Source organism: Lissotriton helveticus, chromosome 1_2 (assembly GCF_964261635.1).
Source record: "Lissotriton helveticus chromosome 1_2, aLisHel1.1, whole genome shotgun sequence".
In the NCBI taxonomy this organism is placed as follows: Eukaryota; Metazoa; Chordata; class Amphibia; order Caudata; family Salamandridae; genus Lissotriton; species Lissotriton helveticus.
This window is the reverse complement of record NC_136058.1, coordinates 337,044,977-337,062,772: the sequence shown is the minus strand read 5'-3', so window position 1 is coordinate 337,062,772 and position 17,796 is coordinate 337,044,977. Positions and strand designations below refer to the sequence as shown.

At 49.7% G+C, this 17,796-nt stretch overlaps 21 non-coding genes across 21 annotated transcripts; all 21 read left to right on the top strand.

Moving 5' to 3' along the window:
• The first annotated feature begins 729 nt into the window (after nucleotides 1-729).
• TRNAK-CUU (transfer RNA lysine (anticodon CUU)) lies at nucleotides 730-802 on the top strand. The gene has a single exon. It is a non-coding gene; the product is annotated as a tRNA-Lys (tRNA).
• A 344-nt stretch (nucleotides 803-1,146) lies between these two features.
• Nucleotides 1,147-1,219, top strand: TRNAA-AGC (transfer RNA alanine (anticodon AGC)). The gene has a single exon. It is a non-coding gene; the product is annotated as a tRNA-Ala (tRNA).
• Nucleotides 1,220-1,571: 352 nt separating this feature from the next.
• TRNAK-CUU (transfer RNA lysine (anticodon CUU)) lies at nucleotides 1,572-1,645 on the top strand. Its single transcript has one exon. It is a non-coding gene; the product is annotated as a tRNA-Lys (tRNA).
• A 612-nt stretch (nucleotides 1,646-2,257) lies between these two features.
• Nucleotides 2,258-2,330, top strand: TRNAK-CUU (transfer RNA lysine (anticodon CUU)). Its single transcript has one exon. It is a non-coding gene; the product is annotated as a tRNA-Lys (tRNA).
• Nucleotides 2,331-2,674: 344 nt separating this feature from the next.
• Nucleotides 2,675-2,747, top strand: TRNAA-AGC (transfer RNA alanine (anticodon AGC)). The gene has a single exon. It is a non-coding gene; the product is annotated as a tRNA-Ala (tRNA).
• Nucleotides 2,748-3,099: 352 nt separating this feature from the next.
• Nucleotides 3,100-3,173, top strand: TRNAK-CUU (transfer RNA lysine (anticodon CUU)). The gene has a single exon. It is a non-coding gene; the product is annotated as a tRNA-Lys (tRNA).
• Nucleotides 3,174-3,517: 344 nt separating this feature from the next.
• TRNAA-AGC (transfer RNA alanine (anticodon AGC)) lies at nucleotides 3,518-3,590 on the top strand. The gene has a single exon. It is a non-coding gene; the product is annotated as a tRNA-Ala (tRNA).
• Nucleotides 3,591-3,942: 352 nt separating this feature from the next.
• Nucleotides 3,943-4,016, top strand: TRNAK-CUU (transfer RNA lysine (anticodon CUU)). Its single transcript has one exon. It is a non-coding gene; the product is annotated as a tRNA-Lys (tRNA).
• Nucleotides 4,017-4,628: 612 nt separating this feature from the next.
• Nucleotides 4,629-4,701, top strand: TRNAK-CUU (transfer RNA lysine (anticodon CUU)). Its single transcript has one exon. It is a non-coding gene; the product is annotated as a tRNA-Lys (tRNA).
• Nucleotides 4,702-5,045: 344 nt separating this feature from the next.
• On the top strand, nucleotides 5,046-5,118 carry TRNAA-AGC (transfer RNA alanine (anticodon AGC)). Its single transcript has one exon. It is a non-coding gene; the product is annotated as a tRNA-Ala (tRNA).
• Nucleotides 5,119-5,470: 352 nt separating this feature from the next.
• TRNAK-CUU (transfer RNA lysine (anticodon CUU)) lies at nucleotides 5,471-5,544 on the top strand. The gene has a single exon. It is a non-coding gene; the product is annotated as a tRNA-Lys (tRNA).
• Nucleotides 5,545-6,156: 612 nt separating this feature from the next.
• Nucleotides 6,157-6,229, top strand: TRNAK-CUU (transfer RNA lysine (anticodon CUU)). The gene has a single exon. It is a non-coding gene; the product is annotated as a tRNA-Lys (tRNA).
• A 769-nt stretch (nucleotides 6,230-6,998) lies between these two features.
• On the top strand, nucleotides 6,999-7,072 carry TRNAK-CUU (transfer RNA lysine (anticodon CUU)). Its single transcript has one exon. It is a non-coding gene; the product is annotated as a tRNA-Lys (tRNA).
• Nucleotides 7,073-7,684: 612 nt separating this feature from the next.
• TRNAK-CUU (transfer RNA lysine (anticodon CUU)) lies at nucleotides 7,685-7,757 on the top strand. Its single transcript has one exon. It is a non-coding gene; the product is annotated as a tRNA-Lys (tRNA).
• Nucleotides 7,758-8,097: 340 nt separating this feature from the next.
• TRNAA-AGC (transfer RNA alanine (anticodon AGC)) lies at nucleotides 8,098-8,170 on the top strand. Its single transcript has one exon. It is a non-coding gene; the product is annotated as a tRNA-Ala (tRNA).
• Nucleotides 8,171-8,522: 352 nt separating this feature from the next.
• TRNAK-CUU (transfer RNA lysine (anticodon CUU)) lies at nucleotides 8,523-8,595 on the top strand. The gene has a single exon. It is a non-coding gene; the product is annotated as a tRNA-Lys (tRNA).
• Nucleotides 8,596-9,347: 752 nt separating this feature from the next.
• TRNAK-CUU (transfer RNA lysine (anticodon CUU)) lies at nucleotides 9,348-9,420 on the top strand. Its single transcript has one exon. It is a non-coding gene; the product is annotated as a tRNA-Lys (tRNA).
• Nucleotides 9,421-10,032: 612 nt separating this feature from the next.
• On the top strand, nucleotides 10,033-10,105 carry TRNAK-CUU (transfer RNA lysine (anticodon CUU)). The gene has a single exon. It is a non-coding gene; the product is annotated as a tRNA-Lys (tRNA).
• A 344-nt stretch (nucleotides 10,106-10,449) lies between these two features.
• Nucleotides 10,450-10,522, top strand: TRNAA-AGC (transfer RNA alanine (anticodon AGC)). Its single transcript has one exon. It is a non-coding gene; the product is annotated as a tRNA-Ala (tRNA).
• Nucleotides 10,523-10,874: 352 nt separating this feature from the next.
• TRNAK-CUU (transfer RNA lysine (anticodon CUU)) lies at nucleotides 10,875-10,947 on the top strand. Its single transcript has one exon. It is a non-coding gene; the product is annotated as a tRNA-Lys (tRNA).
• A 607-nt stretch (nucleotides 10,948-11,554) lies between these two features.
• TRNAK-CUU (transfer RNA lysine (anticodon CUU)) lies at nucleotides 11,555-11,627 on the top strand. Its single transcript has one exon. It is a non-coding gene; the product is annotated as a tRNA-Lys (tRNA).
• The last annotated feature ends 6,169 nt before the right edge of the window (nucleotides 11,628-17,796 follow it).

Below are 17,796 nucleotides of genomic sequence, written 5' to 3'. Positions count from 1 at the left end.
CTTAATGAAAAACGATCAGTTTGCATTCTACTTTAAAGAGGGAGCCCGGCTAGCTCAGTCGGTAGAGCATGAGACTCTTAATCTCAGGGTCGTGGGTTCGAGCCCCATGGTTGTGCGAAAACGAGTAATTTTTGCAGGATTATTGCATTGGATCTCATAATATGGCAATTAATCTTGCATTAGACATGCAATAACTCCCAAAAATTGTATATCTTTGGTTTCCCATTGGTGGGAAATGTAACTTCAAGATTAGGTAGGGCATTAGTCAGCGATATTACTCCTATTCAAGTACTAAACAGGCCAACCTGAACTGTAAAACATCCCCTAAGTGGAGGTAAGGCATCAGTTAGGAGTGAACTGAACACTCATGTAATGGGCAATTTGACGTCAAATAAAGTGTCGTAGGCATTAACATTACTTTTGAAATGTTATTCTGAGGGAGCACACAGGGGAATTAGCTCAAATGGTAGAGCGCTCGCTTAGCATGCGAGAGGTAGCGGGATTGATGCCCGCATTCTCCATTCTAAAATGTACATACATTTTATTTTTAACTTGTCATTGCCAAGCTTGTTGCATAGTAAGAACAGATAAATCACAGATGGCTTTCATATATGGTCCACTGAGGGATCTATAAATGATAAGTTCCTTGAAAAACAAGAGTTGAGGAATATCCAGGAACTGGTTTTCTTAATGACAAATGATCAGTTTGCATACTACTTTAAAGAGGGAGCCCGGCTAGCTCAGTCGGTAGAGCATGAGACTCTTAATCTCAGGGTCGTGGGTTCGAGCCCCACGTTGGGCGAAAACGAGTAATTTTTGCAGGATTATTGCATTGGATCTCATAATATGGCAATTAATCTTGCATTAGACATGCAATAACTCCCAAAAATTGTATATCTTTGGTTTCCCATTGGTGGGAAATGTAACTTCAAGATTAGGTAGGGGATTAGTCTAGATTAACATACAGCGATATTACTCCTATTCAAGTACTAAACAGGCCAACCTGAACTGTAAAACATCCCCTAAGTGGAGGTAAGGCATCAGTTAGGAGTGAACTGAACACTCATGTAATGGGCAATTTGACGTCAAATAAAGTGTGGAAGGCATTAACATTACTTTTGAAATGTTATTCTGAGGGAACACACAGGGGAATTAGCTCAAATGGTAGAGCGCTCGCTTAGCATGCGAGAGGTAGCGGGATCGATGCCCGCATTCTCCATTCTAAAATGTACTTACATTTTATTTTTAACTTGTCATTGCCAAGCTTGTTGCATAGTAAGAACAGATAAATCACAGATGGCTTTCATATATGGTCACATCATAACAACTAAAGGGGTTTTATCAAAAGGGTTTAGGTATTCGTTAGCTTGTGAGAGCAATTTGAGTTCTTATGCAATCTCACAATGACATTTCCACAACTTCCATTTCAATTTTGTCTCCTTTTACTTGACACTCTGTCCACTGAGGGATCTATAAATGATAAGTTCCTTGAAAAACAAGAGTTGAGGAATATCCAGGAACTGGTTTTCTTAATGAAAAACGATCAGTTTGCATTCTACTTTAAAGAGGGAGCCCGGCTAGCTCAGTCGGTAGAGCATGAGACTCTTAATCTCAGGGTCGTGGGTTCGAGCCCCATGGTTGGGCGAAAACGAGTAATTTTTGCAGGATTATTGCATTGGATCTCATAATATGGCAATTAATCTTGCATTAGACATGCAATAACTCCCAAAAATTGTATATCTTTGGTTTCCCATTGGTGGGAAATGTAACTTCAAGATTAGGTAGGGCATTAGTCAGCGATATTACTCCTATTCAAGTACTAAACAGGCCAACCTGAACTGTAAAACATCCCCTAAGTGGAGGTAAGGCATCAGTTAGGAGTGAACTGAACACTCATGTAATGGGCAATTTGACGTCAAATAAAGTGTCGTAGGCATTAACATTACTTTTGAAATGTTATTCTGAGGGAGCACACAGGGGAATTAGCTCAAATGGTAGAGCGCTCGCTTAGCATGCGAGAGGTAGCGGGATTGATGCCCGCATTCTCCATTCTAAAATGTACATACATTTTATTTTTAACTTGTCATTGCCAAGCTTGTTGCATAGTAAGAACAGATAAATCACAGATGGCTTTCATATATGGTCCACTGAGGGATCTATAAATGATAAGTTCCTTGAAAAACAAGAGTTGAGGAATATCCAGGAACTGGTTTTCTTAATGAAAAACGATCAGTTTGCATACTACTTTAAAGAGGGAGCCCGGCTAGCTCAGTCGGTAGAGCATGAGACTCTTAATCTCAGGGTCGTGGGTTCGAGCCCCACGTTGGGCGAAAACGAGTAATTTTTGCAGGATTATTGCATTGGATCTCATAATATGGCAATTAATGTTGCATTAGACATGCAATAACTCCCAAAAATTGTATATCTTTGGTTTCCCATTGGTGGGAAATGTAACTTCAAGATTAGGTAGGGCATTAGTCTAGATTAACATACAGCGATATTACTCCTATTCAAGTACTAAACAGGCCAACCTGAACTGTAAAACATCCCCTAAGTGGAGGTAAGGCATCAGTTAGGAGTGAACTGAACACTCATGTAATGGGCAATTTGACGTCAAATAAAGTGTGGAAGGCATTAACATTACTTTTGAAATGTTATTCTGAGGGAGCACACAGGGGAATTAGCTCAAATGGTAGAGCGCTCGCTTAGCATGCGAGAGGTAGCGGGATCGATGCCCGCATTCTCCATTCTAAAATGTACTTACATTTTATTTTTAACTTGTCATTGCCAAGCTTGTTGCATAGTAAGAACAGATAAATCACAGATGGCTTTCATATATGGTCACATCATAACAACTAAAGGGGTTTTATCAAAAGGGTTTAGGTATTCGTTAGCTTGTGAGAGCAATTTGAGTTCTTATGCAATCTCACAATGACATTTCCACAACTTCCATTTCAATTTTGTCTCCTTTTACTTGACACTCTGTCCACTGAGGGATCTATAAATGATAAGTTCCTTGAAAAACAAGAGTTGAGGAATATCCAGGAACTGGTTTTCTTAATGAAAAATGATCAGTTTGCATTCTACTTTAAAGAGGGAGCCCGGCTAGCTCAGTCGGTAGAGCATGAGACTCTTAATCTCAGGGTCGTGGGTTCGAGCCCCATGGTTGGGCGAAAACGAGTAATTTTTGCAGGATTATTGCATTGGATCTCATAATATGGCAATTAATCTTGCATTAGACATGCAATAACTCCCAAAAATTGTATATCTTTGGTTTCCCATTGGTGGGAAATGTAACTTCAAGATTAGGTAGGGGATTAGTCTAGATTAACATACAGCGATATTACTCCTATTCAAGTACTAAACAGGCCAACCTGAACTGTAAAACATCCCCTAAGTGGAGGTAAGGCATCAGTTAGGAGTGAACTGAACACTCATGTAATGGGCAATTTGACGTCAAATAAAGTGTGGAAGGCATTAACATTACTTTTGAAATGTTATTCTGAGGGAACACACAGGGGAATTAGCTCAAATGGTAGAGCGCTCGCTTAGCATGCGAGAGGTAGCGGGATCGATGCCCGCATTCTCCATTCTAAAATGTACTTACATTTTATTTTTAACTTGTCATTGCCAAGCTTGTTGCATAGTAAGAACAGATAAATCACAGATGGCTTTCATATATGGTCACATCATAACAACTAAAGGGGTTTTATCAAAAGGGTTTAGGTATTCGTTAGCTTGTGAGAGCAATTTGAGTTCTTATGCAATCTCACAATGACATTTCCACAACTTCCATTTCAATTTTGTCTCCTTTTACTTGACACTCTGTCCACTGAGGGATCTATAAATGATAAGTTCCTTGAAAAACAAGAGTTGAGGAATATCCAGGAACTGGTTTTCTTAATGAAAAACGATCAGTTTGCATTCTACTTTAAAGAGGGAGCCCGGCTAGCTCAGTCGGTAGAGCATGAGACTCTTAATCTCAGGGTCGTGGGTTCGAGCCCCATGGTTGGGCGAAAACGAGTAATTTTTGCAGGATTATTGCATTGGATCTCATAATATGGCAATTAATCTTGCATTAGACATGCAATAACTCCCAAAAATTGTATATCTTTGGTTTCCCATTGGTGGGAAATGTAACTTCAAGATTAGGTAGGGCATTAGTCAGCGATATTACTCCTATTCAAGTACTAAACAGGCCAACCTGAACTGTAAAACATCCCCTAAGTGGAGGTAAGGCATCAGTTAGGAGTGAACTGAACACTCATGTAATGGGCAATTTGACGTCAAATAAAGTGTCGTAGGCATTAACATTACTTTTGAAATGTTATTCTGAGGGAGCACACAGGGGAATTAGCTCAAATGGTAGAGCGCTCGCTTAGCATGCGAGAGGTAGCGGGATTGATGCCCGCATTCTCCATTCTAAAATGTACATACATTTTATTTTTAACTTGTCATTGCCAAGCTTGTTGCATAGTAAGAACAGATAAATCACAGATGGCTTTCATATATGGTCCACTGAGGGATCTATAAATGATAAGTTCCTTGAAAAACAAGAGTTGAGGAATATCCAGGAACTGGTTTTCTTAATGAAAAACGATCAGTTTGCATACTACTTTAAAGAGGGAGCCCGGCTAGCTCAGTCGGTAGAGCATGAGACTCTTAATCTCAGGGTCGTGGGTTCGAGCCCCACGTTGGGCGAAAACGAGTAATTTTTGCAGGATTATTGCATTGGATCTCATAATATGGCAATTAATGTTGCATTAGACATGCAATAACTCCCAAAAATTGTATATCTTTGGTTTCCCATTGGTGGGAAATGTAACTTCAAGATTAGGTAGGGCATTAGTCTAGATTAACATACAGCGATATTACTCCTATTCAAGTACTAAACAGGCCAACCTGAACTGTAAAACATCCCCTAAGTGGAGGTAAGGCATCAGTTAGGAGTGAACTGAACACTCATGTAATGGGCAATTTGACGTCAAATAAAGTGTGGAAGGCATTAACATTACTTTTGAAATGTTATTCTGAGGGAGCACACAGGGGAATTAGCTCAAATGGTAGAGCGCTCGCTTAGCATGCGAGAGGTAGCGGGATCGATGCCCGCATTCTCCATTCTAAAATGTACTTACATTTTATTTTTAACTTGTCATTGCCAAGCTTGTTGCATAGTAAGAACAGATAAATCACAGATGGCTTTCATATATGGTCACATCATAACAACTAAAGGGGTTTTATCAAAAGGGTTTAGGTATTCGTTAGCTTGTGAGAGCAATTTGAGTTCTTATGCAATCTCACAATGACATTTCCACAACTTCCATTTCAATTTTGTCTCCTTTTACTTGACACTCTGTCCACTGAGGGATCTATAAATGATAAGTTCCTTGAAAAACAAGAGTTGAGGAATATCCAGGAACTGGTTTTCTTAATGAAAAATGATCAGTTTGCATTCTACTTTAAAGAGGGAGCCCGGCTAGCTCAGTCGGTAGAGCATGAGACTCTTAATCTCAGGGTCGTGGGTTCGAGCCCCATGGTTGGGCGAAAACGAGTAATTTTTGCAGGATTATTGCATTGGATCTCATAATATGGCAATTAATCTTGCATTAGACATGCAATAACTCCCAAAAATTGTATATCTTTGGTTTCCCATTGGTGGGAAATGTAACTTCAAGATTAGGTAGGGCATTAGTCAGCGATATTACTCCTATTCAAGTACTAAACAGGCCAACCTGAACTGTAAAACATCCCCTAAGTGGAGGTAAGGCATCAGTTAGGAGTGAACTGAACACTCATGTAATGGGCAATTTGACGTCAAATAAAGTGTCGTAGGCATTAACATTACTTTTGAAATGTTATTCTGAGGGAGCACACAGGGGAATTAGCTCAAATGGTAGAGCGCTTGCTTAGCATGCGAGAGGTAGCGGGATTGATACCCGCATTCTCCATTCTAAAATGTACATACATTTTATTTTTAACTTGTCATTGCCAAGCTTGTTGCATAGTAAGAACAGATAAATCACAGATGGCTTTCATATATGGTCCACTGAGGGATCTATAAATGATAAGTTCCTTGAAAAACAAGAGTTGAGGAATATCCAGGAACTGGTTTTCTTAATGAAAAACGATCAGTTTGCATACTACTTTAAAGAGGGAGCCCGGCTAGCTCAGTCGGTAGAGCATGAGACTCTTAATCTCAGGGTCGTGGGTTCGAGCCCCACGTTGGGCGAAAACGAGTAATTTTTGCAGGATTATTGCATTGGATCTCATAATATGGCAATTAATGTTGCATTAGACATGCAATAACTCCCAAAAATTGTATATCTTTGGTTTCCCATTGGTGGGAAATGTAACTTCAAGATTAGGTAGGGCATTAGTCTAGATTAACATACAGCGATATTACTCCTATTCAAGTACTAAACAGGCCAACCTGAACTGTAAAACATCCCCTAAGTGGAGGTAAGGCATCAGTTAGGAGTGAACTGAACACTCATGTAATGGGCAATTTGACGTCAAATAAAGTGTGGAAGGCATTAACATTACTTTTGAAATGTTATTCTGAGGGAGCACACAGGGGAATTAGCTCAAATGGTAGAGCGCTTGCTTAGCATGCGAGAGGTAGCGGGATCGATGCCCGCATTCTCCATTCTAAAATGTACTTACATTTTATTTTTAACTTGTCATTGCCAAGCTTGTTGCATAGTAAGAACAGATAAATCACAGATGGCTTTCATATATGGTCACATCATAACAACTAAAGGGGTTTTATCAAAAGGGTTTAGGTATTCGTTAGCTTGTGAGAGCAATTTGAGTTCTTATGCAATCTCACAATGACATTTCCACAACTTCCATTTCAATTTTGTCTCCTTTTACTTGACACTCTGTCCACTGAGGGATCTATAAATGATAAGTTCCTTGAAAAACAAGAGTTGAGGAATATCCAGGAACTGGTTTTCTTCATGAAAAACTATCAGTTTGCATTCGACTTTAAAGAGGGAGCCCGGCTAGCTCAGTCGGTAGAGCATGAGACTCTTAATCTCAGGGTCGTGGGTTCGAGCCCCATGGTTGGGCGAAAACGAGTAATTTTTGCAGGATTATTGCATTGGATCTCATAATATGGCAATTAATCTTGCATTAGACATGCAATAACTCCCAAAAATTGTATATCTTTGGTTTCCCATTGGTGGGAAATGTAACTTCAAGATTAGGTAGGGCATTAGTCAGCGATATTACTCCTATTCAAGTACTAAACAGGCCAACCTGAACTGTAAAACATCCCCTAAGTGGAGGTAAGGCATCAGTTAGGAGTGAACTGAACACTCATGTAATGGGCAATTTGACGTCAAATAAAGTGTCGTAGGCATTAACATTACTTTTGAAATGTTATTCTGAGGGAGCACACAGGGGAATTAGCTCAAATGGTAGAGCGCTCGCTTAGCATGCGAGAGGTAGCGGGATTGATGCCCGCATTCTCCATTCTAAAATGTACATACATTTTATTTTTAACTTGTCATTGCCAAGCTTGTTGCATAGTAAGAACAGATAAATCACAGATGGCTTTCATATATGGTCCACTGAGGGATCTATAAATGATAAGTTCCTTGAAAAACAAGAGTTGAGGAATATCCAGGAACTGGTTTTCTTAATGAAAAACGATCAGTTTGCATACTACTTTAAAGAGGGAGCCCGGCTAGCTCAGTCGGTAGAGCATGAGACTCTTAATCTCAGGGTCGTGGGTTCGAGCCCCACGTTGGGCGAAAACGAGTAATTTTTGCAGGATTATTGAATTGGATCTCATAATATGGCAATTAATGTTGCATTAGACATGCAATAACTCCCAAAAATTGTATATCTTTGGTTTCCCATTGGTGGGAAATGTAACTTCAAGATTAGGTAGGGCATTAGTCTAGATTAACATACAGCGATATTACTCCTATTCAAGTACTAAACAGGCCAACCTGAACTGTAAAACATCCCCTAAGTGGAGGTAAGGCATCAGTTAGGAGTGAACTGAACACTCATGTAATGGGCAATTAGACGTCAAAGTGTGGAAGGCATTAACATTACTTTTGAAATGTTATTCTAAGGGAGCACACAGGGGAATTAGCTCAAATGGTAGAGCGCTCGCTTAGCATGCGAGAGGTAGCGGGATCGATGCCCGCATTCTCCATTCTAAAATGTACATACATTTTATTTTTAACTTGTCATTGCCAAGCTTGTTGCATAGTAAGAACAGATAAATCACAGATGGCTTTCATATATGGTCACATCATAACAACTAAAGGGGTTTTATCAAAAGGGTTTAGGTATTCGTTAGCTTGTGAGAGCAATTTGAGTTCTTATGCAATCTCACAATGACATTTCCACAACTTCCATTTCAATTTTGTCTCCTTTTACTTGACACTCTGTCCACTGAGGGATCTATAAATGATAAGTTCCTTGAAAAACAAGAGTTGAGGAATATCCAGGAACTGGTTTTCTTAATGAAAAACGATCAGTTTGCATTCTATTTTAAAGAGGGAGCCCGGCTAGCTCAGTCGGTAGAGCATGAGACTCTTAATCTCAGGGTCGTGGGTTCGAGCCCCACGTTGGGCGGAGTAATTGTTGCAGGATTATTGCATTGGATCTCATAATATGGCAATTAATCTTGCATTAGACATGCAATAACTCCCAAAAATTGTATATCTTTGGTTTCCCATTGGTGGGAAATGTAACTTCAAGATTAGGTAGGGCATTAGTCAGCGATATTACTCCTATTCAAGTACTAAACAGGCCAACCTGAACTGTAAAACATCCCCTAAGTGGAGGTAAGGCATCAGTTAGGAGTGAACTGAACACTCATGTAATGGGCAATTTGACGTCAAATAAAGTGTGGAAGGCATTAACATTACTTTTGAAATGTTATTCTGAGGGAGCACACAGGGGAATTAGCTCAAATGGTAGAGCGCTCGCTTAGCATGCGAGAGGTAGCGGGATCGATGCCTGCATTCTCCATTCTAAAATGTACATACATTTTATTTTTAACTTGTCATTGCCAAGCTTGTTGCATAGTAAGAACAGATAAATCACAGATGGCTTTCATATATGGTCACATCATAACAACTAAAGGGGTTTTATCAAAAGGGTTTAGGTATTCGTTAGCTTGTGAGAGCAATTTGAGTTCTTATGCAATCTCACAATGACATTTCCACAACTTCCATTTCAATTTTGTCTCCTTTTACTTGACACTCTGTCCACTGAGGGATCTATAAATGATAAGTTCCTTGAAAAACAAGAGTTGAGGAATATCCAGGAACTTTTTTTTCTTAATGAAAAACGATCAGTTTGCATTCTACTTTAAAGAGGGAGCCCGGCTAGCTCAGTCGGTAGAGCATGAGACTCTTAATCTCAGGGTCGTGGGTTCGAGCCCCACGTTGGGCGAAAACGAGTAATTTTTGCAGGATTATTGCATTGGATCTCATAATATGGCAATTAATCTTGCATTAGACATGCAATAACTCCCAAAAATTGTATATCTTTGGTTTCCCATTGGTGGGAAATGTAACTTCAAGATTAGGTAGGGCATTAGTTAGCGATATTACTCCTATTCAAGTACTAAACAGGCCAACCTGAACTGTAAAACATCCCCTAAGTGGAGGTAAGGCATCAGTTAGGAGTGAACTGAACACTCATGTAATGGGCAATTTGACGTCAAATAAAGTGTCGTAGGCATTAACATTACTTTTGTAATGTTATTCTGAGGGAGCACACAGGGGAATTAGCTCAAATGGTACAGCGCTCGCTTAGCATGCGAGAGGTAGCGGGATTGATGCCCGCATTCTCCATTCTAAAATGTACATACATTTTATTTTTAACTTGTCATTGCCAAGCTTGTTGCATAGTAAGAACAGATAAATCACAGATGGCTTTCATATATGGTCCACTGAGGGATCTATAAATGATAAGTTCCTTGAAAAACAAGAGTTGAGGAATATCCAGGAACTGGTTTTCTTAATGAAAAACGATCAGTTTGCATACTACTTTAAAGAGGGAGCCCGGCTAGTTCAGTCGGTAGAGCATGAGACTCTTAATCTCAGGGTCGTGGGTTCGAGCCCCACGTTGGGCGAAAACGAGTAATTTTTACAGGATTATTGAATTGGATCTCATAATATGGCAATTAATGTTGCATTAGACATGCAATAACTCCCAAAAATTGTATATCTTTGGTTTCCCATTGGTGGGAAATGTAACTTCAAGATTAGGTAGGGCATTAGTCTAGATTAACATACAGCGATATTATTCCTATTCAAGTACTAAACAGGCCAACCTGAACTGTAAAACATCCCCTAAGTGGAGGTAAGGCATCAGTTAGGAGTGAACTGAACACTCATGTAATGGGCAATTAGACGTCAAATAAAGTGTGGAAGGCATTAACATTACTTTTGAAATGTTATTCTAAGGGAGCACACAGGGGAATTAGCTCAAATGGTAGAGCGCTCGCTTAGCATGCGAGAGGTAGCGGGATCGATGCCCGCATTCTCCATTCTAAAATGTACATACATTTTATTTTTAACTTGTCATTGCCAAGCTTGTTGCATAGTAAGAACAGATAAATCACAGATGGCTTTCATATATGGTCACATCATAACAACTAAAGGGGTTTTATCAAAAGGGTTTAGGTATTCGTTAGCTTGTGAGAGCAATTTGAGTTCTTATGCAATCTCACAATGACATTTCCACAACTTCCATTTCAATTTTGTCTCCTTTTACTTGACACTCTGTCCACTGAGGGATCTATAAATCATAAGTTCCTTGAAAAACAAGAGTTGAGGAATATCCAGGAACTGGTTTTCTTAATGAAAAACGATCAGTTTGCATTCTACTTTAAAGAGGGAGCCCGGCTAGCTCAGTCGGTAGAGCATGAGACTCTTAATCTCAGGGTCGTGGGTTCGAGCCCCACGTTGGGCGGAGTAATTGTTGCAGGATTATTGCATTGGATCTCATAATATGGCAATTAATCTTGCATTAGACATGCAATAACTCCCAAAAATTGTATATCTTTGGTTTCCCATTGGTGGGAAATGTAACTTCAAGATTAGGTAGGGCATTAGTCAGCGATATTACTCCTATTCAAGTACTAAACAGGCCAACCTGAACTGTAAAACATCCCCTAAGTGGAGGTAAGGCATCAGTTAGGAGTGAACTGAACACTCATGTAATGGGCAATTTGACGTCAAATAAAGTGTCGTAGGCAATAACATTACTTTTGAAATGTTATTCTGAGGGAGCACACAGGGGAATTAGCTCAAATGGTAGAGCGCTCGCTTAGCATGCGAGAGGTAGCGGGATTGATGCCCGCGTTCTCCATTCTAAAATGTACATACATTTTATTTTTAACTTGTCATTGCCAAGCTTGTTGCATAGTAAGAACAGATAAATCACAGATGGCTTTCATATATGGTCCACTGAGGGATCTATAAATGATAAGTTCCTTGAAAAACAAGAGTTGAGGAATATCCAGGAACTGGTTTTCTTAATGAAAAACGATCAGTTTGCATACTACTTTAAAGAGGGAGCCCGGCTAGCTCAGTCGGTAGAGCATGAGACTCTTAATCTCAGGGTCGTGGGTTCGAGCCCCACGTTGGGCGAAAACGAGTAATTTTTGCAGGATTATTGCATTGGATCTCATAATAGGGCAATTAATGTTGCATTAGACATGCAATAACTCCCAAAAATTGTATATCTTTGGTTTCCCATTGGTGGGAAATGTAACTTCAAGATTAGGTAGGGCAGGGGTGCCCAAACCTGTCCTGGCGGGCCGTATCCATGCCAGATTTTTGGGATATCCCCATCTGGTGATCACGGTTCGATCCCCGGCGCCGGCGGCAGATCAGAGTGCCCAGGACGGGGTCCATGTGACCCGGGCAGTCCTATCCCCTGGGTGTACGTGGTTGTCCGACATGTCGGTCGTATTTGCTTTTACGTACCGGATCGGAATCGGCCCCCATAAAATCGTACGTAAAGTATATAGCAAATCAACCTGAAATCTGCTGGGTCAGAAAGGGCTCGATTCCGATCCGTGTCGGAAGGTTAGGAGTCCGTACGAATTTGTCGGGACGGCATGGCAGAGTGCCCGGGATGGGCTCCATGGCTCTTGGGCAGTCGTCCCCCGGGCGTCCGGGGCTCCATCCAGGCCGACGGCATGGCAGAGTGCCCGGGAGGGGCTCCATGCGTCCCGGGCATTCGTCCCCCGGGCGTCCGGGGCTCCATCCAGGCCAGCGGCAAGGCAGTGTGCCCGGGTCGGGCTCCATGCATCCCGGGCATTCGTCCCCCGGGCGCCTGAAACTGCTGGGTCAGAGAGGGCTCGATTCCGATCCGTGTCGTAAGGTTAGGAGTCCGTACGAATTTGTCGGGACGGCATGGCAGAGTGCCCGGGACGGGCTCCATGCGTCCCGGGCATTCGTCCCCCGGGCGTCCGGGGCTACATCCAGGCTGACGGTATGGCAGAGTGCCCGGGTCAGGCTCCATGGTTTTCACGGTGGTCCTCCCCTGGGTGTCAGGGGGCTCCTGGCCGACGGCATGGAAAAGTACCCAGGACGGGCTCCATGCGTCCCGGGCATTTGTCCCCCGGGCGTCCGGGGCTCCATCCAGGCCGACGGCATGGCAGAGTGCCCGGGTCGGGCTCCATGGTTTCCAGGGTGGTCCTCCCCAGGGTGTCGGGGCGCTCCATGCCGAAGGCATGGAAAAGTGCCCAGGACGGGCTCCATGCGTCCCGGGCATTTGTCCCCCGGGCGTCCGGGGCTCCATCCAGGCCGACGGCATGGCAGAGTGCCCGGGTCGGGCTCCATGGCTTTCACGGTGGTCCTCCCCTGGGTGTCTGGGGGCTCCAGGCCGAAGGCATGGAAAAGTGCCCAGGACGGGCTCCATGCGTCCCGGGCACGGGCACGGGGACGGGGACAGGGTCGGGAGAGTCCAGGCGGCTTCACTTCCGTGTCCAGCCATCTGATCGCCCAGATTCCCTCGGCCATCTGGTCGCCCGGATCCCCTCGGGCATCTGGTCGCCCGCAACGCTTTCCTATGGGGCGACCAGATGGCCGAACTTCCCTGGAAGTCCCGATGAGGTGCCATTCACCGCCCGGATCCCAGCGAGGGCTCCAGGAGGTTGGGTACATTTGCGCCTTGGGTCCCCTCTGTCACCTCGCGTGCACAGATTACAAGAAAAGGGGGTAATTTTCCTCCGGATTACTAGGGAGAAGGGTACGCCCGGACACCCCTCCGAGGCTGGTGGTTCTCTGCCATGGGGACCAGATGGGCTATGCCTGGGCAACACCTCCCTAGGCCACCCGGGGCTTCCTTCCTCCAGGCCAACTGCATGTCAAATTGCCCAGGACGGGCTCCATGGCTCCTGGGCAGTCGTCCCCCGGGCGTCCGGGGCTCCATCCAGGCTGACGGCATTGAAAAGTGCCCAGGACGGGCTCCATGCGTCCCGGGCATTCGTCCCCTGGGCGTCCGGGGCTCCATCTAGGCTGACGGTATGGCAGAGTGCCCGGGTCGGGCTCCATGGTTTTCACGGTGGTCCTCCCCTGGGTGTCTGGGGGCTCCAGGCCGAAGGCATGGAAAAGTGCCCAGGACGGGCTCCATGCGTCCCGGGCATTCGTCCCCCCGGGCGTCCGGGGCACCCATCTCCATGAGGCCAACGGCATTGGCAAAGTACCCAGGACGGTCTCCATGGGTCCCGTGCAGACCTCCCCCCGGGCGTCCGGGGCTCCCACCTCCAGGCCGACGGAATGTCAAAGTACCCAGGACGGGTTCCATGGGTCCCGGGCAGCTTCCCCCGGGGCGTCCGGGGCACCCACCTCCAGGCCGACGGCATGTCAAAGTACCCAGGACGGGCTCCACGGGTCCCGGGCATTCCTCCCCCAGGTCGTCCGGGCCCTAGAGCTCCGGTGGTCCAACCTGCGCCTGAGGCCCAGCCGGGGTCCAAGAGCCCTGCCTTGCGTGGGCAGGCAGTCAGGAACCCTACCGCGAAGGCTTGGGATGGATGGGGAGCTGGGAGTCCTTTCGATCCCGGCCCTCTGGTCGCCCGCGATGCTTTCCAATGGGGCGACCAGATGGCCGGGCTTCCCTGGAAGTCCCGATGAGGTGCCATTCGGCTCCTGGATCCCAGCGAGGGCTCCATGAGGTCGGGTTCTTTTACGCCTTGGGTCTCCTCTGTCACCGCGCGTGCACGGATTGCAAGAAAGGGGGGTAATTTCCCTCCGGATTACTAGGGGCAGGGTTCGCCCGGACACCTCTCCAGGGCTGGTGGTTCTCTGCCCGGGGGACCAGATGAGATATGCCTGGGCAACACCTCCCCCGGGCGTCTGGGGGCTCCATTCTCCGGGCCAACGGCATGGCTCAATGCCCAGGACGGGCTCCACGTGTCCCGGACAGACCTCCCCTGGGCGTCCGGGGCACCCATCTCCATGAGGCCAACGGGATGGCAAAGTACCCGGGAAGGGCTCCACGGGTCCCGGGCAGCCTTCCCCCGGGCGTCCGGGGCTCCCACCTTTAGGCCGACGGCATGTCACACTGCCCAGGACGGGCTCCATGGGCCCCGGACAGACCTCCCCCGGGCGTCCGGGGCACCCATCTCCAGGAGGCCAACGGGATGGCAAAGTACCCGGGAAGGGCTCCACGGGTCCCGGGCAGCCTTCCCCCGGGCGTCCGGGGCTCCCACCTCCAGGCCGACGGCATGTCACAGTGCCCAGGACGGGCTCCATGGGCCCCGGACAGCCCTCCCCCCGGGCGTTCGGGGCACATATCTCCAGGGGGCCAACGGCGTTGCAAAGTACCCGGAAAGGACTCCACGGGTACCGGGCAGTCCTCCCCCCGGGCGTCCGGGGCACCCATCTCCATGAGGCCAACGGCATTGGCAAAGTACCCGGGAGGGGCTCCACGGGTCCCGGGCAGGCCTCCCCCGGGCGTCCAGGGCACCCACCTCCAGGCCGACGGCATGTAAAAGTGCCCAGGACGGGCTCCATGGGTCCCGGGCAGCCCACCCCCGGGCATCTGGGGCACCCATCTCCAGGAGGCCAACGGCGTTGCAAAGTACCCGGGAAGGGCTCCACGGGTACCGGGCAGTCCTCCCCCGGGCGTCCGGGGGCTCCCTTCTCCAGGCCGACGGCATGGTTCAATGCCCAGGACGGGACATCAAGTGGCCAGGACGGGCTCCATGCGTCCCGGGCATTCGTCCCGGGACGGGGACGGGGTGGGGAAGAGTCCAGGCGGCTTCACCTCCATGCCCAGCCATCTGGTCGCCCGGATTCCCTCGGCCATCTGGTCGCCCGGATCCCCTCGGGCATCTGGTCGCCCGCAACGCTTTCCTATGGGGGGGACCAGATGGCCGAACTTCCCTGGAAGTCTTAATGAGGTGCCATTCGCCTTCCGGATCCCAGCGAGGGCTCCATGAGGTCGGGTTCTTTCACGCCTTGGGTCCCCTCTGTCACCTCGCGTGCACAGATTGCAAGAAAGGGGGGTAATTTGCCTCCGGATTACTATGTGGCAGGGTATGCCCGGACACCCCTCCAGGGTTGGTGGTTCTCTGCCATGGGGACCAGATGGGATATGCCTGGGCAACACCTCCCTAGGCCACCCGGAGCTTCCTTCCTCCAGGCCAACTGCATGTCAAATTGCCCAGGATGGGCTCCATGGCTCTTGGGCAGTCGTCCCCCGGGCGTCCGGTGCTCCATCCAGGCCGACGGCATGGCAGAGTGCCCGGGACAGGCTCCATGCGTCCCGGGCCTTCGCCCCCCCCCCCGGGCGTCCGGGGCTCCATCCAGGCTGACGGCATGGCAGAGTGCCCAGGACGGGCTCCACGGGCCCCAGGCGTCTGGGGCTCCCTTCCCCGGGCCAGCGGCATGTCAGAGTGCCCAGGACGGGCTCCACGGGCCCCGGTCATCCGGGGCACCCTTCCCCGGGCCAGCGGCATGTCAGAGTGCCCAGGACCAGTTCCACGGGTCCCGGGCAGTCCTCCCCCGGGCGTCCGGGGCTCCCTTCCCCGGGCCAAAGCATTTCAGAGTGCCCAGGACGGGCTCCACGGGTTCCGGGCGTCCAGGTCTCCCTTCCCCGGGCCAACGGCTTGTCAGAGTGCCCAGGACGGGCTCCACGGGCCCCGGGCATCCGGGGCACCCTTCCCCGGGCCAGCGGCATGTCAGAGTGCCCAGGACGAGTTCCACGGGTCCCGGGCAGTCCTCCCCCCCGGGTGTCCGGGGCTCCCTTCCCCGGGCCAAAGCATTTCAGAGTGCCCAGGACGGGCTCCACGGGTCCCGGACGTCCGGGGCTCCCTTCCCCGGGCCAACGGCATACAGGAGTGCCCAGGACGGGCTCCACAGGTCCCGGTCGTCTGGGGCTCCCTTCCCCGGGCCAACGGCTTGTCAGAGTGCCAAGGACGGGCTCCACGGGTCCCGGTCGTCTGGGGTCCCTCCCCCGGGCCAACAGCAGGTCAGAGTGCCCAGGACGGGCTCCACGGGTCCCGGGCAGCCCACCCCCCGGGCGTTCGGGGCACCCATCTCCAGGAGGCCAACGGCGTTGCAAAGTACCCGGGAAGGGCTCCACGGGTACCGGGCAGTCCTCCCCCGGGCGTCCGGGGCTCCCTTCTCCAGGCCAACGGCATGGTTCAATGCCCAGGACGGGCTCCATGTGTCCCAGACAGACCTCCCCCGGGCGTCCGGGGCACCCATCTCCAGGCCAACGGCATGGCTCAATGCCCAGGACGGGCTCCATGGGTCCGGGGTGGCGTCCCATGCGCCTCCGGGCTTGGGAGCCCCGGCTGGGTCCAGGGGCCCGGGCGGGCCCCGGGTGGGGTGCTCCGGCCCTGGTCCCTGTCTTCCAGCCTACCGCACTGCCAAGGGCCTAGGAATGGGTTCCGTTGTTCCCGGGGAGCCTCCCCTTGCTTGGCTGGGTTCAGGAGCAGTGGCTAGGGCCCCTGAGGGCCCGGGGAGGGCGGCCTCCCCACCCCGGGCTCTGTCCTTGGTCCTGCTGCGTGGCAGGGTGCCCGGGACGGGGTCCGGAGGGACCGGGGAGGCGTCCCATGCACCTCCGGGCTTGGGAGCCCCGGCTGCGTCCAGGGGCCCGGCCGGGCCCCGTGTCGGGTGCTCCGGCCCTGGGCCCTGTCTCCCAGCCTGCCGCACTGCCAAGGGCCCGGGAAGGGGTTCCGATGTGCCCGGGGAGCCTCCCCTTGCTTGGCTGGGTTCAGGAGCAGTGGCTAGGGCCCCTGAGGGCCCGGGGAGGGCGGCCTCCCCACCCCGGGCTCTGTCCTTGGTCCTGCTGCGTGGCAGGGTGCCCGGGACGGGGTCCGGAGGGACCGGGGAGGCGTCCCATGCACCTCCGGGCTTGGGAGCCCCGGCTGCGTCCAGGGGCCCGGCCGGGCCCCGGGTCGGGTGCTCCGGCCCTGGGCCCTGTCTCCCAGCCTGCCGCACTGCCAAGGGCCCGGGAAGGGGTTCCGATGTGCCCGGGGAGCCTCCCCTTGCTTGGCTGGGTTCAGGAGCAGTGGCTAGGGCCCCTGAGGGCCCGGGGAGGGCGGCCTCCCCACCCCGGGCTCTGTCCTTGGTCCTGCTGCGTGGCAGGGTGCCCGGGACGGGGTCCGGAGGGACCGGGGAGGCGTCCCATGCGCCTCCGGGCTTGGGAGCCCCGGCTGCGTCCAGGGGCCCGGCCGGGCCCCGGGTCGGGTGCTCCGGCCCTGGGCCCTGTCTCCCAGCCTGCCGCACTGCCAAGGGCCCGGGAAGGGGTTCCGATGTGCCCGGGGAGCCTCCCCTTGCTTGGCTGGGTTCAGGAGCA